Source organism: Pteropus alecto, unplaced genomic scaffold (genome assembly GCF_000325575.1).
Source record: "Pteropus alecto unplaced genomic scaffold, ASM32557v1 scaffold125, whole genome shotgun sequence".
NCBI classification, from domain to species: Eukaryota; Metazoa; Chordata; class Mammalia; order Chiroptera; family Pteropodidae; genus Pteropus; species Pteropus alecto.
The window spans coordinates 6544922-6556460 of NW_006436888.1; positions in this window are offsets into that span (position 1 = coordinate 6544922).

Consider the following 11539-nt stretch of genomic DNA (forward strand, 5'->3'; position numbering starts at 1 on the left):
GGTCCGGGGTGCTGGAGGAGGCGGAGCCTCCCGAAAGATGCCTTGGGTCCTGTGGCTCCGCGGGACTTCGGAGGGAAATGGGCGAGCGAGTGGCTCGTCCCCCCTCCCACCCGCGGCCCTGCTGTCCTGCCCTGGGTTCTGTCGTGCATCGCAGGGGCTGCCTTCCGAGACACGAGTGTCCGAGGGAAGTGGCTGTGCTGTGGGCGACGTCTGGGAGCCTGGCTGCTGGCTCCTCGCCAGGATCCGGCACGAGCCGGGGGCCCTGGAACAGGCCACCTGCCCTCGCCAGGCCTTGCTCTTCTCCGGCCGCAGAAAGAGCGTCTTGGTGCATCGCATTTTCAATGTCCCGAGGCAGTGATTTAGGGGTCGGAGAGCACGCGATGGCCATGCCGCCACCACGTGGCTTCCAGTCTCTGCTTCCACCTGTGTGACCTTGAAGACAGTAACCTGAGACTCGGTTTCTTCATCTGTGCCGTGGGGACAATGCGAGTACCCGCCTCAGGGGTTATGTGGCCTGTGACAAATACTCGGTGAATGGTAGCTGGCACCTGTGTGGCTTTATTAGCAAGCTAATAAGTGGGAATCGGTCCTGTCTGTGGGGTGACAGTGAGGCATATAAGTGACATAACCCGGTCAGCTGCCTCTCTCAGCACTCGGTGGATGGGGCGTCAGTCCCCTACCCCACTCATCCTTATCATGCAGTATCTGACCCTCACCCTGGCAACGTCATGCCCACTTTTATCCCAGCCTTACAGTGCCGTCAGTGCCCCCAGTGGGGCCCCAGCTGCTAGAGAGACAGCAGCTTCTTCCTGCTTCTCAGCAGACTCTAAGTGACCTCAGGTTAATCAAGGTAGAGACAGTGCTACTCTGGCCAGCCAGACCACCCAGGACTACTTACTGGGTGTACATCACCCATCCGTACTCTGTCCCTTCTCTAGACCCGCCTTCCTCCCACCCCAGATACGGGAGAATGCGTGGCCATCTCTGCTGAAGACCACTGGGCCACCCAAGAGAGGGGACTCTGAACCAGAGAGAAAAAGCTTGGAGCAGCTTTTTGTTTCTTGAAGGTTCCAGCAGAGTAGAGGGTCGGGAACGAGCAGAGGGAACTTGGCAGTGGCCAGCAAGACCAAGTGGTGGTAACAGGCGTGATTACCACACAGGATGTTGGGCAAGAAGGTTCTAGGAAGGCTGGAGAGCTGAGGGGGCTGGGCCTCACTGTCGCCAAGGCCAGAGCCATCTGGGGGCCTATAGTGGGCTACCGCAACTCAGGAAGGGTTGGAGCCATCCTGGGTGGGACCTGTGCAGAGGGTCAAGGAGCCAGGTACCCACTGGCCTGCCCCCACAACTGCAAGTGGGCAGGACGGTCTGGGCCGGGGCCAGCTCAACCGGACGGAGTGATGCCAGGACTCCTGTCTGGGAGCCCGTCCCAGGTTCTGTAACCCCGGGTGCACCGTGTACCCACACAACCATGTAAACCGTGGCCAAGGGAGGTACAGATGGGAGAAAGCGGGCGCCCAGAGGCTGAGATGAGCAGAGGGGACGCTTCCCAGATCTCTAGGCGGCCATCGCAAGGGTGATCTTCAGGTACCTTGAAGGCAATCTTTAAAAATATCCCAAAGCCGGTCAGTTGTAACCAGCTTACCAAGAAAATGTCTGTGCTCACTTAGGTGTTGGTGGGCTGGGGTGTGAGGAGGGACGCGAAATGAGCCTAGGGTGTCACAACTGCTGCCGCCGACGGTGTTTCTTCCCCAACGTCACTGAGGCATTCCCATTTTTCTGTCCTCTCTCACCTTCACGTTCACCTCGGTCTCCTCCCGACGCTACCTTCTCGTCTTACCTGGGCCACTGCTTCGTTTCCTTTCCATCCCACAGACAATCGGGTCTCATCCAGGTGTGAGAGTCTCGCCCCCTGAAAAACAAAGCTCTAGGACCTTGTCCATTTGGGCCTGGCGTTTGGCTTCAGCACAGTTGCTGACCTGAAGCTTTTCTCATTTCCGAGCCAACAGCAGACACCACAGGCCTTGTCCCTGGGGACCCGGTGTGCCCCAAACCCTCTGGAGGAAGCCAGAGACAGGAGTGGTGCTCCCCCAGGGGTCCTGTGACCTGAACTGTGTCTGTCGAGACAACCCAGGAGCTCTCTCTCTGAGCCCATTTTTCTGTCTTCCCAAACTGCAGGGTAGGCAGAAGTCAGGGGTAACTCAGCCTGCTTCACAGACATGGAAAGTGAGACCCACAGTGATGAATGACTCACAAGACATGTCTGTGGAGTTAGAAATAAAATCACGTTGCAGTTTCTATTTTCAGGCACCACTCACTATGTCAGCTCTGCTTCTTCAGTCTGCTTTTCGCAGGGAGTGGAGAGGGGGAGAACAGGTGTCGTGGATTTTCAGCCATGAGCAGATCGTTCCCTCTCCAGCCATGAGAAAGCTCAGCACTCTATTTTTTTAAAGACTAGCTTCATAAAGTCTACATAAAGTAGCTATTGCATTGGTTTTCTGTTGCTGCTGTAACAAGTGTGGCTTAAACCAGCAGCCTTCGACCTTTGGGGCATCGGGGACCGGTGCCCCTATGAGAACCTAACGCATGATGATCTGAGGTGGAGCTGAGGCGGTGATGCTGGCGCCAGGGAGCGGCTGCGAATACAGATGAAGCTTCGCTCGCTTGCCGCTCACCTGCTGTGTGGCTTGGTTCCTAACAGGCCGCGGACTGGTATCAGTCCTCAGCCCAGGGGTTGGGGACCCCTGGCTTAAATAACACAATTATATTATCCTGTAGGTCAGAAGTCCCCCACAGGCCTTACTGGGCTAAAACTGAGGAATCGCAGGGCTGCGTTCCTTTCTGGGGGACCCCTTTTCTTGCTCAGTTGGGTGTTGGCAGAATTCGGTTCCTGGCGATTTCGGACTAAGATCTCTGCTGCCTTGCTGGCTGTCAGCAGAGGGCCATTCCCAGCTTCCAGAGGCCACCGCATGCCCTGGCTTGTGGCCCCCGACCTCCATCTTCAACAGAAGGTCAAATGCTTTGAGTCTCTCCTTCTTTTTCAGCTTCGTCTCTCTGTCCCAGCTGGGAAAGGGCCCTGCTTTCACGCACTCGTGCAATGAGATTGGGCACACTCCTCTAATCCAGGATAACCTCCCCATCTCAGAGTCCACACCTTTAGTCACATCTGCAAAAGTCCCTTTTGTCACGTAAGGTGACATGCTTGCAGGTTCTGGACAGTAGGGCCTGGCCGTCTTCAGAGAGTCCTTATTCTGCCCACCAAAACCTGTAAGTTTGCAGATTCTCAGACTTTCTGGATTGTCCAGCATCTTTATCACGTGATTTTTTAAATAACAGCTTTACAGCGATATAATTCGTATACTGTACAATTCACCCATTTAAAGTATACAATTTACTGGTTTTTAGTAGTCACGGAGTTGTGCGGCCGCCTCTGCAGTCAATGCAGAACGACTTTTCATCACCTCGACAGTCAACCCTGTGCTCGTTAGCAGTCACCCCGCCCCCCCTACGTTCCCCCAACCCTCTCAGCCCAGACCGCCAATCTGCTTTCTGTCTTAGGGATTTGCCTATTCCGGATTTTTCATATACATAGAATCATACATTATATGGCCTTTTGTGTACATACGTGTTATGTAGACACATATCTACGTATCTACATGCTGCCCTCGGAGGCCATCCATGTTGTAGCATGTATTAGTGCTTCATTCTTCTTTATAGCTAAATAATATTTGCGTGTATGGATACACCACATTCATTAGTTCATGGATATTTGGGTTAGTTCCACTCCGGGATGATCACGAACGATGCTGCTATGAACATGCGTGGACAGGTTTTCATTCCAAGGAGTGGAATAGCCGGGTCATGCGGTGACTCTGTATTTAACTTTTTGAGGGCCGTTTCCCACAGCGGCTGAACATTTGACATTCCCACCAACATACAAGGGTTCCTGTCTCTCCACGTCCTTACCAACGCTTGTTATCGTCAGACTTTTTGATTCTAGCCATCCTCGCGAGTGTGGAGTGGGATCTAACTGTGGTTTTTATTTGTGTTTCCCCGATGCCTCATGACATTGAGCATCTTCTCGTGTGCTTATTGGCCATTCGTAAATCTTCTTTGGAAAAATCTAGTCAGATTCTTTTCCCATTTTTCAGTTGGCTCATCTTTTTATTATTGACTTGTTAGAATTCCTTATGTATTTTAGATGCAAGTCCCTTCCCAGATATATGGTTGGCAAAAATTTTCTCCCGTTCTGTGGGCTGTCTTTTCGCTTTCTTGATGGTGTCCTTTGAAGCATAATAGTTTTTGATTCTGTTGATGTCCAACTTATCTATTTTTTCTTTCGTTGCTTGTGTTTTTGGTGTCCCAGCTAAGAAGGCTTTGCCTAACCCAACGTCATGAAAATGTATGCTTGCGTTTTCTTCCGAGAGTTCAATAGTTTTAGCTCTTACGTTTAGACTTTTGATCCAGTTTTAGTTCATTCTTGAGAGGTAGTGGGTTCAACTTCATTCTCTTACGTGTAAATATCCAGTTGTCTCAGGATGCCTTGTTGAACTGTCACATCAGGAGCTCTGAAAACATCTGGTTGGACAGCTCCGCCACGCTGAAGTGACCGAAGTCCTCACCCGGTCCCCGGAGACAGACCCCAGCTGACCAATGTCTGGCGAATAATAGACCCTCAAATATGTTTGTCAGATGAACGTGGTGCAGGGGGAGGAGCCGGGGCCACCACGTCCAGGTGCTGCAGTCCCGTTCCCTCTCACATGGCCCTGAGTGACTCTGGGAATGTTTTCTCGAAGCGGCCACTTCACCACGGTCCGAAGAGGTGCATCGGTGCCCTTGGGGACAAGGGGAGAGGTAGCAGTGCAGGTGCTGCCTGAGCCAGATCTCAGAGGGGAAGATCCTAGGTTTTGTTTCGAGGCTGCCTGAGGGCGGGGGTCGCAGGAAAAGAAGAGAGAAGTCTGGGCAGCTGCTGGCCTGAATGTGAACCAGGACAGGGGACCCTGGGTAATGAAGCAAGAGGCACCTGTACTCAAGGTCAACGTTTCTTGCCTTAAGCCTTAAGAGGCAAAAGCAGGGGAAAGCTCTTGGCTGGCAGATGAAATGGAAAGATGAAAGTGCTGGCAGCCACCCCAGCCATCTCTGCACCAGCAAAAGCTGCATCGCACACTTCGGGCCAAGCGGAGACGCAGCCTGGGGACAGCCCAGCTTCTAGAGCAGGCGACAGATGAGCCTGGGGTCTGGGGAAGGACAGGGCACCCTTGCAGGAGAAATGTGATGGTCAGCAGGACCTCACGAGACAGAAGCTGGCTTCCCCTTGGCTTGTCCAGGAAGCGGTCCCTGTCTGCCTCTCCCAGCCCTGACGCTGCAGGCCTGGGGCCAGGAGTTTGGGAGCCTCTGGTGAGCCAGCAGCTCTTAAGTGGCTGCAGGGCCACAGCAGGGGACAACTCTGCACTCACCAGCCCCTTCCACTCCTCCCCTCTCTAGCCTTGGAAGCACAGGTAAGGGACCCCTCGTTCATTCGCCCAGTGCTGTATGCCAGACTCTACAGACTCAGGCGACGCGGCTGTGAACGGGCTCTTGTTTTCAAGGAGCTTCCGTTCCACTCCAAGTGGGGGCGTGTCTGGGGAGATGGCCTGTAAACAGATAAAAAAAGGTTACAGAGTGACAAGTGTGGTGAAGACAGTAAAACAGGGTAAAGTAATAGGATGTCGGCCGTATAATTAAGGAAGGCCTCTCCAAGGGGTGGCATTTGCCTGAGACTGGAGCGGGGGAGGGAGGCCAGCCATGCAAAGCTGGAGGAAGAGTGTCCGGGCAGAGGGAACAGCACGTGCAAAGGCCCCGAGGCAGGAAATAGTGTGGTGTCTCTGAGGAGTCGAAAGGATGCCCGTGTGGCTGGAGGACCGAGCAAGAGGTGGCCCAAGAACAGGTCGTAGCAGCTGCTGGACACACGGGGCCTTGGAGGACGTGGCGAGGGATGTGTCGTGAAAGGCTCTGGGGAATTGTAAGTGAGAGAGAGAGACGCAATCAGTTGTCATTGTGAAAACTGCCGGGGCTCCCGGGCCAAGGGCCGAGAGGAGAGGCACGCCGAGTGGGTGGGGGCTTTTCGAAGGGTCCAGACAGGCAAGGGGCTCAACTCCAGGGTGTTTGGCAATGTAAATGTCATCATGGTCCAGGTGTGGCCACGCCACCCACACGGCCACACAGGAAGCCGCAGGGTTGGTCGGAGGGCAGCAGGAGCCGTGGAAACGCCGAGGGTCTTTGCTGCGGTTTTCGTGGGAAGGGACAGGCGAGGCAGGGTGCGCGGGCTCAGGATTGGCTGCTTGGAACGGCTTCAGCTCTGGGGCCCAGGGGCTGCCCCTAACTGTCTGGTCTTTGCCCTGGGTGATTGGGGCAGGGGACAGTGGCCCTGAGTGTGAGAGCCCCATAGAGGGGGTGGTTGGCTGGTATGTGGGTTCTGGATAGGGTGGCTTGTATGTGCACCCCAGAACCAATCACTTATTGTCTCTAGGAATTGACTGGCCCTGGGAGGGGCATTTTCTGCAGGGTCAGCCAGACTCCAGGCGTCAAGCAGGAGAAACACACGGTTAATATACAGGAGGCGCCTGCATTCTGTAGGGAGAGGCTTGGGATGGGAATCGACGGGGTTTGCTGATGGGTTGGATGTAGGTGACGAGGGAGGGGGAAGAATCGAGGACACGGCCTAGGCTTGTGGCCTAAGTGAGCAGGTCCCCTCACTCTCAAAGCAAGTCTGAGGCCAGGAGACATGGCTACCCTCAGGGAACTTACAGCCTCGTGGGGGAGCCCAGCTTCAAGTAGGGTGAGCTGGCAAATGAAATACCTTGCCTTAAATAACAGAAACGTTTCTAAAAAGCAACAGGTAATGAGAAATTCATATTAACCATTCAGAAATCAGGTTTCCCCCATGGACTCACGTTCAGTTCAGGAACCACGATTTCTGACTGGCTTTGATGTGCCCAAGGCCCAGGACGCTGCTGTGATGAGGGTCTCTGCTGCCGTAGCCCAGGAATTTACCGCTTCTATAAACCCATCTTATCTGTGTTAGAAAATCTCTTCATAGGCATTTAAGGTGAAACCTTTAAAAAATGAAGACTCTTGACCATGTAAATACTTGTCTTTTAGCTTTTCTGTTCTGTAAGATCTAATTTCATTAAATTCAATTCTATGTAACAGTAAATAACGGTTATTATTAATTATTATTATTGTAAGATTAAGATTGAGAAAACAGAACACCTATGGCATAAAATAAGTGCTCAGTAAAAACATTTTCTGTGATTTGATGACGTAGCCTCCACGAAAGGAAGGACTGGTGATGTATTTACATTTGTCCCCAAACTGCAAAGAAGCTCTCTCCCCAGAATACAACCTTGACCTGGTAAGGGACTAGATGAGCTATGGTTGTTATAACACCTAAAGTTAACATTCTCGAGTTCTTGCTAATTTAGATGTCACACGGCATCCACCATGAGAATGGAAATATTGATTGCCGGTGAGGAATTTGATTGTGTGGTTTGGGGCAGGTGGCAAACGAAGTATGTGTTTCCCAGACCCACCTGCCTTGGTGCTGGAGCATCCTGGTCCCATCGACTGGAATTCACACCTTTGAAATAATCATACGGCACCTGCAAACCTCCATTGTTATGGTTTTTCAGCCTCTCTGATTTGAGTGTCTTGTCAACTAGACTATAGACACTTTGAAGGCGAGCTGTCTGGTGGCTACTATATCTTAAGAACATAAACCCTTCCCTAGCACCCAGCACAAGACTCTCCATAATACATAAATGTTGGTTAAATGAGCGAATTAATTAATATAGCATAGTTGTCACTTGACATATTTTCATCAGGTCAGCTATTTATTTATATAGACAAAAGGTCATATTTGGTTGTGCATCAAAGGACACTACCAAGAGAGTGAAAGACAACCCACGGAACAGGAGAAAATATTTGAAAACCATACATTTGATAAAGGATTAATATCTATAATGTATAAAGAACTCCTACAACTCAACAACAAAAACAAACAAGGCAATTCAAAAATGGACAAAGGACTGGAATAGACAATTTTTTTCCCAAAGAAGCTATACGAATGGCCAATAAGCACGTGAAAAGATGCTCAACATCCGTTAGGCATTAGGAAAAAGCAAATCAAAACCACAATGACACACCACTTCACACCCACTAGGAGGGCTAAAATAAAAAAAAAAAAAAAAAAAAAAAGAGAAAATGAGTGTTGGCAAAGATGTGGAGAAATCAGAATCCTCATGCATTGCTTGCGGGAATATAAAACGGTGCAGCCGCTGGGGAAAACAGTTTCGAGATTCTTCGAAAAGTTAAACAGAATTCCTATGGGACCCAGCAATTCCACTTCTAGGTTTATGCCCCAAAGAACTGAAAGCTGGGGCTCGGATACCAGCCTTCATAGCAGCATTATTCACCATCGTCAAAAGATGAAAAACAAACTCCAGTATCAGTCAACAGATGAATAGATAAACGAAATGTGGTCTATCCACACAATGAAATAGTACTCAGCCGTCAAAAGGGAAGGAAATTCTAAACATACTACCACATGGGTGAACCTCGAAAACATCGTGCTAAGAAGCCAGACGCTAAAGGCCAAATGTTCTGTGATTCCGTTTATATGGGATACCTAAGAGAGGCACATTCAGAGAGACAGGAAATAGAGTGGTGGGCGCCGGGGCAGGGGGAGGGGGAGATGGGGGTTGGGGTCCCCTGGGACAGAGTTTCTGGTGGAAAGATGAGCAAAGTTCTGGAGATGGATGCGGTGATGGGGACTCAGCATTGAACACGTAAAAATGATTCAAATGGTAAATTTTGTATTATATATACTTCATGACAATAAAAAAAAAATCACTAAAATGAAAAAGGAAGTGACATCGGGTCAGCATCCGGGGGTGAGGAGCTGGGAGGGGTGCGGCTTGCGTAGAATCATCCGACCCAGAATGGCCGCCTGTCTCCCCTGCACCCTGGGGTTAGGACAAGCCAGTCGTCCTTTACCTTTGCAGGGGGGCGGGGGGCACATCCAGAGGCTTATCCCCAAGGCTGATGCCTTGTCAGAGCTGTGACAGCAGCCAACGTCCAGGCAGCAAAGACCTCGTCAAAGGTGCAGATCTTGTCCCCACTTCTCCCGTATCCATTTCGATGCCTCAGCCACACTCGTCCGGCTGTCGTGAAGGGCAACTAGCTGTGTGTTAGCTTAAGTCAGACCCTTTGCCTTGCGTACCAGTGCAGTATGGGAGAACGTTGAGTAAATGAGTCCCTGTTCCAAAATAAAAGGCATATGGAACACAAACGTGTGCCAAGGTCTCTGAAACACTTGGTTCCCAGGATCCGTGCAATTGGGTAACGCGACCATGATGTCTCCCTAACTCTTTTAGAATTAAGCGCCGCGTAGATGAGGCCCCCAAATGAGTCTATCTGTATCGAGTTCCAAGACATTGGGTAACATTAGAGCGAGGCTCTCGGGTACTTGAAGAAATCTGAATTACAAATGGAGCACTAATGAGTGCAGCCCTAAGAACTAGCGGCACAGAGACAGGTATTTAGAGGTGAGACAGGAAGTGTAAATGAAGCCCTAATTAAGGCATGTGCCAATCGCGCCTCCCTGCCATCGAGAAATTAACCCTGACATGTCTTTAAAGCTTTTGTGTGTGTAGCTGGTGGACAAGTGGGACTCGCTGGGTGCAGAAGAAAACAGCTTCATTTTCTCCCACTGCTGGTGCAGACCTGCCGGAATGGGCTCACGCCACCCTCGGGTGGAATCTGACTTTCCTGCCCTCTCTCTCCAGCCAGGATTTCAAAAGTCTAGTCCGGCATAATTGTCAAAACCCCAAAATTACAGCTAGCTGCTCCCTGCTCCAGCCTCGTGGTTTTTCTGCCGGTGCATCCCTCCCTTGCTAGCTGTCTCCAGGATTGCAGTGGGGCAGGAGGAAGACATAAGAAGGGCACAGGTGAGGTTTACCTGGACTGGGAGGTCTTGGGCTGGCCTCGCCGCTTCCTTAAAGCTTATCGCGGGAGGGACAGACACTTCAGCCTCTCCTGCAGCGGGGAAGAGGTCAGGTGCTGTTCTTTCCATTCTAGTGAAAACACCTCTCTAGCCGGTCCTTGGTTATTTTTAATTCCGCCCTTAGCCCCTGGAGATGAGACTCTTCGTCCCGGTGTCCTTCCCCCTCCAGGCTGTCTGCTGGGAGGATCTAAGACTCTCCCAGAGCCGCATCTGGTCCCCAGAAGCTCCCGCCTGGGACTGGCTGTCAGGGAATGAATGTCACTGCCAGGGGCCGCTTTAGCCAGGCGACCCCTCCCGACCTTTAGGTTTCCCTGGTGGGATTTGCACCCCAGGCCATTGTGTCCCTGGCTGTGAGGGACTGTGCCTGCCTGCCGAATTCTCTGCAGGAGGGAGGTAAGGGGAAGCAAGCTCCGCCGCTTCCGGGGGGGGGCGACACTCACGCGACATTGACCCCTGGACCACGTTCTTCTCAAATGTGCTGCGTCTTTTTTCTTCCTCAAAGTAGTTATTGAGCTAGTGGATGAGAAATGGTCACTTGACCCTTTCTCGGCCTGTTTGTCCCGTCGTCCACACCTCCCTCTGGGATCGGGAATGGTGGCGTCTAAAGACGCGCTCACACCTGACAAAGAGTCCACGCCCCATTTTAACATCTCAGTTAACGACAAAAAGATTGAGGGCGAAGCAAGGAAGGGTTTTCTTTTCATCTTTGAAGAGTTTAATACTAAATCTAAAAGGAGAAATAGTCTCAGCAGAACTCAGGGGACCCGTGGGAACCACTGAGTCACTCCAGGAGGCCCAGACAATTGTCTCCAAACACAAGTCACTGGTGAGCGCTTTGCCAGTTAGCGAAGGTCTTTGTGGCCCCACGGAGGGAGCATCGGTGAACCAGAATCCTCCTGCGTCGGCCGAGTTTTGTCAGGAATCTGAAGAATTTCTCCAGTGCCTTCCATCCTTGGTAACGCAGTCTCTTCCTCACCCAGGCACCAACTCAGGCCATGTCATACACACACTTGTCACCTCCATGAGCAAGCACCCCTTGGCGGACACCCCTCGCCCACCATTTTATCCCTGGTCCTGCACTGCCCCTGGCACATAGGATGTAGGCAGAGCAGGAACCGAATTACAATCTGAGGATGAAGTGGGGAGATCCACAGAGACCAGGAATTTATTCTTCAAGGAGTTTACTCTTCTCCTTTAAAATGTTCTTTTTAATTAGATCTTAGATATAAAAAAAAATCAATCTGCTGCTTTATTTTATTACTCTTCTATTATATTAAATTGTGCCCTTGGTGGCTTAGAACTGTAACAAGTGAAATCTATAAAACAAAATAGCAGGCACATTAAAATTGCCTATATTGTAAAAAGCGAGCCCTTAACATCCTCCTGTAGAAAAAGCCAGGCGTTCTAATATACCAGGAAGGAAAACACAGCGTTCTATTGAGTCTATTTACTTCCCCTTCTGTTAACTGACTCTTGATTTTATTCAATGCGGCGATGCGC